Raw genomic sequence first — 5,550 nt, 5'->3', positions numbered from 1 at the left:
CGATCAATATTTTAGAGGATAACGCATGCCTAGGTCTGAGTTAGGTCTGGGATTTGCCCACTTCAGGCTCATACAATCGCATATTTCGCATTCATGTTGGCCAGATCCTGGTCTTCTTCTGGTTTGAATCACATAGTATTGTGGTACCACACAGAAATAGTCAATTATACCTGACCACAATCAATATTTTAGAGGATGACGCATGCTAGGTCTGGGTTAGGTCTGGGACTTGCCCTCATCAGGCTCATAATGTCGCATTCTTCACATACTTGGTGGCCAGAACCTGGGTTTTGTATGGTTTGTACCACGTAGTATTGTGGTACCACACAGAAACTGTCAATTAAACCTGGCCACGGTCAATATTTTAGAGGATAACGCATGCTAGGTCTGGGTTAGGTCTGGGATTTGCCCTCATCAGGCTCATAATGTCGCATACTTCACATACTTGTTGGTCAGATCCTGGGTTTTTTCTGGTTTGGATCAGGTAGTAATATGGTACCACACTGGAACAGTCGATTAAACCCGGTTTCGATCAATATTTTAGAGGATAACGCATGCCTAGGTCTGAGTTACGTCTGGGATTTGCCCACATCAGGCTCATACAATCGCATATTTCGCATACTTGTTGCCCAGATCCTGGTCTTCTTCTGGTTTGAATCACATAGTATTGTGGTACCACACAGAAATAGTCAATTATACCTGACCACAATCAATATTTTAGAGGATGACGCATGCTAGGTCTGGGTTAGGTCTGGGATTTGCCCTCATCAGGCTCATAATGTCGCATTCTTCACATACTTGGTGGCCAGAACCTGGGTTTTGTATGGTTTGAATCACGTAGTATTGTGGTACCACACAGAAATAGTCAATTAAACCTGGCCACGATCAATATTTTAGAGGATGACGCATGCTAGGTCTGAGTTAGGTCTGGGATTTGCCCTCATGAGACTCATACAATCGCATATTTCGCATTCATGTTGGGCAGATCCTGGCCTTCTTCTGGTTTGAATCACGTAGTATTGTGATGCCACACAGAAATAGTCAATTAAACCTGGCCACGATCAATATTTTACAGGATGACGCAAACTAGGTCCGGGTTAGGTCTGGGATTTGCCCTCATCAGGCTCATAATGTCGCATTCTTCACACACTTGTTGGTCAGATCCTGGGTTGTTTCTGGTTTGGATCACGTAGTGATATGGTACCACACTAAAGCAGTCGACTAAACCTGGTTTCGATCAATAGCTTAGAGGATACCGCATGTTAGGTCTGGGTTAAGTCTGGTATTTGCTCTCATCAGGCTCATACTTTCGCATTCTTCACATACCTGTTGAACAGATCCTGGGTTTTTTCTGGTATGGATTAGGTAGTAATATGGTACCACACTGGAACAGTCGATTAAACCCGGTTTCGATCAATATTTTAGAGGATAACGCATGCCTAGGTCTGAGTTAGGTCTGGGATTTGCCCACTTCAGGCTCATACAATCGCATATTTCGCATTCATGTTGGCCAGATCCTGGTCTTCTTCTGGTTTGAATCACATAGTATTGTGGTACCACACAGAAATAGTCAATTATACCTGACCACAATCAATATTTTAGAGGATGACGCATGCTAGGTCTGGGTTAGGTCTGGGACTTGCCCTCATCAGGCTCATAATGTCGCATTCTTCACATACTTGGTGGCCAGAACCTGGGTTTTGTATGGTTTGTACCACGTAGTATTGTGGTACCACACAGAAACTGTCAATTAAACCTGGCCACGGTCAATATTTTAGAGGATAACGCATGCTAGGTCTGGGTTAGGTCTGGGATTTGCCCTCATCAGGCTCATACTTTCGCATATCTCGCATACTTGTTGACAGATCCTGGGCTTTGTATGGTTTGTACCACGTAGTATTGTGGTACCACACAGAAACTGTCAATTACACCTGGCCACGGTCAATATTTTAGAGGATAACGCATGCTAGGTCTGGGTTAGGTCTGGGATTTCCTCTCATGAGGCTCATAATATCGTATTCTTCACATACTTGTTGGCCAGATTCTGGGTTTTTTGTGGTATGGATCAGATAGTAATGTGGTACCACACCGGAACAGTCGATTAAACCCGATTTCGATTAATATTTTAGAGGATAACGCATGCTAGGTCGAGGCTAGGTCTGGGACTTGCCCTCATCAGACTCAAAATTTCGCATTCACCACATACTTGTTCAACAGATCCTGGTCTTCTTCTGGTGTGAATCACGTAGCAACGTGGTACCACACTGAAACAGTCAATTAAGCCTGGCCACGATCAATATTTTAGAGGATAACGCATGCTAGGTCTCGGTTAGGTCTGGGATTTGCCCACATCAGACTCATACAATCGCACTCTTCGCATACCTGTTGAACAGATCCTGGGTTATTTCTGGCTTGGGTCAGGTAGTAATATGGTGCCACACTGGAACAGTCGATTATACCCGGTTTCGATCAATATTTTAGAGAATAACGCAAGCTAGGTCAGGGTTAGGTCTGGGATTTGCTCTCATCAGGCTCATAATGTCGCATTCTTCACATACTTGTTGGCCAGATCCTGGGTTTTTCTGGTTTGGATCAGGTAGTAATGTGGTACCACACTGGAACAGTCGATTAAACCTGGTTTCGATCAATATTTTAGAGGATAACGCAAGCTAGGTCTGGGTTAGATCAGGGATTTGCCCTCATCAGGCTCACACAATCGCATATCTCGCATTCATGTTGGCCAGATCCTGGTCTTCTTCTGGTTTGAATCACGTAGTATTGTGGTACCACACAGAAATAGTCAATTAAACCTGGCCACGATCAATATTTTAGAGGATGACGCATGCTAGGTCTGAGTTAGGTCTGGGATATGCCCTCATCAGGCCCATACTTTCTCATTCTTCACATACCTGTTGAACAGATCGTGGGTTTTTTCTGGTTTGGAACAGGTAGTAATATGGTACCACACTGGAACAGTCGATTAACCCCGGTTTCGACCAATATTTTAGAGGATAACGCATGTTAGGTCTAGGTTAGGTTTGGGATTTGCTCTCATCAGGCTCATAATATCGCATTCTTCACATACTTGTTGGCGAGATCCTGGGTTTTTTCCGGTTTGGATCAGGTAGTAATATGGTACCACACTGGAACAGTCGATTAAACCTGGTTTCCATCAATATTTTAGAGAATAACGCAAGCTAGGTCAGGGTTAGGTCTGGGATTTGCCCTCATCAGGCTCACACAATCGCATATTTCGCATACTTGTTGCCCAGATCCTGGGCTTTTTCTGGTTTGGATCACGTAGTAACATGGTACCACACTAAAACAGTCGACTAAACCTGGTTACGATCAATATTTTAGAGGATAACGCATGTTAGGTCTGGGTTAAGACTGGTATTTGCCATCATCAGGCCCATACTCTCGCATTTCTCGCATACTTGTTGGCCAGATCCTGGTCTTCTTCTGGTTTGTATCACGTAGTAATGTTGTACCACACTGAAACAGTCGATTAAGCCTGGTCTCGATCAATATTTTAGAGGATGACGCATGCTAGGTCTGGGTTAGGTCTGGGATTTGCCCTCATCAGGCTCATACTTTCGCTTTCTTCACATACCTGTTGAACAAATCCTGGGTTTTTTCTTGTTTGGATCAGATAGTAATATGGTACCACACTGGAACAGTCGATTAAACCCGGTTTCGATCAATATTTTAGAGGATCACGCATGTTAGGTCTAGGTTAGGTCCGGGATTTGCTCTCATCAGGCTCATAATATCGCATTCTTCACATACCTGTTGAACAGATCCTGGGTTCTTTCTGGTTTGAATCACGCACTATTGTGGTACCACACAGAAATAGTCAATTAAACCTGGCCACGATCAATATTTTAGAGGATGACGCATGCTAGGTCTGGGTTAGGTCTGGGATTTGCCCTCATCAGGCTCATAATGTCGCATACTTCACATACTTGTTGGTCAGATCCTGGGTTTTTTCTGGTTTGGATCAGGTAGTAATATGGTACCACACTGGAACAGTCGATTAAACCCGGTTTCGATCAATATTTTAGAGGATAACGCATGCCTAGGTCTGAGTTACGTCTGGGATTTGCCCACATCAGGCTCATACAATCGCATATTTCGCATACTTGTTGCCCAGATCCTGGTCTTCTTCTGGTATGAATCACATAGTATTGTGGTACCACACAGAAATAGTCAATTATACCTGACCACAATCAATATTTTAGAGGATGACGCATGCTAGGTCTGGGTTAGGTCTGGGACTTGCCCTCATCAGGCTCATAATGTCGCATTCTTCACATACTTGGTGGCCAGAACCTGGGTTTTGTATGGTTTGTACCACGTAGTATTGTGGTACCACACAGAAACTGTCAATTAAACCTGGCCACGGTCAATATTTTAGAGGATAACGCATGCTAGGTCTGGGTTAGGTCTGGGATTTGCCCTCATCAGGCTCATAATGTCGCATACTTCACATACTTGTTGGTCAGATCCTGGGTTTTTTCTGGTTTGGATCAGGTAGTAATATGGTACCACACTGGAACAGTCGATTAAACCCGGTTTCGATCAATATTTTAGAGGATAACGCATGCCTAGGTCTGAGTTACGTCTGGGATTTGCCCACATCAGGCTCATACAATCGCATATTTCGCATACTTGTTGCCCAGATCCTGGTCTTCTTCTGGTTTGAATCACATAGTATTGTGGTACCACACAGAAATAGTCAATTATACCTGACCACAATCAATATTTTAGAGGATGACGCATGCTAGGTCTGGGTTAGGTCTGGGATTTGCCCTCATCAGGCTCATAATGTCGCATTCTTCACATACTTGGTGGCCAGAACCTGGGTTTTGTATGGTTTGAATCACGTAGTATTGTGGTACCACACAGAAATAGTCAATTAAACCTGGCCACGATCAATATTTTAGAGGATGACGCATGCTAGGTCTGAGTTAGGTCTGGGATTTGCCCTCATGAGACTCATACAATCGCATATTTCGCATTCATGTTGGGCAGATCCTGGCCTTCTTCTGGTTTGAATCACGTAGTATTGTGATGCCACACAGAAATAGTCAATTAAACCTGGCCACGATCAATATTTTACAGGATGACGCAAACTAGGTCCGGGTTAGGTCTGGGATTTGCCCTCATCAGGCTCATAATGTCGCATTCTTCACATACTTGTTGGTCAGATCCTGGGTTGTTTCTGGTTTGGATCACGTAGTGATATGGTACCACACTAAAACAGTCGACTAAACCTGGTTTCGATCAATAGCTTAGAGGATACCGCATGTTAGGTCTGGGTTAAGTCTGGTATTTGCTCTCATCAGGCTCATACTTTCGCATTCTTCACATACCTGTTGAACAGATCCTGGGTTTTTTCTGGTATGGATCAGGTAGTAATATGGTACCACACTGGAACAGTCGATTAAACCCGGTTTCGATCAATATTTTAGAGGATAACGCATGCCTAGGTCTGAGTTAGGTCTGGGATTTGCCCACTTCAGGCTCATACAATCGCATATTTCGCAT

The sequence above is a fragment of the Colletes latitarsis genome, chromosome 14, assembly GCF_051014445.1.
Source record: "Colletes latitarsis isolate SP2378_abdomen chromosome 14, iyColLati1, whole genome shotgun sequence".
Classification (NCBI taxonomy): Eukaryota; Metazoa; Arthropoda; class Insecta; order Hymenoptera; family Colletidae; genus Colletes; species Colletes latitarsis.
Note: the sequence above shows the minus strand (reverse complement) of the source record.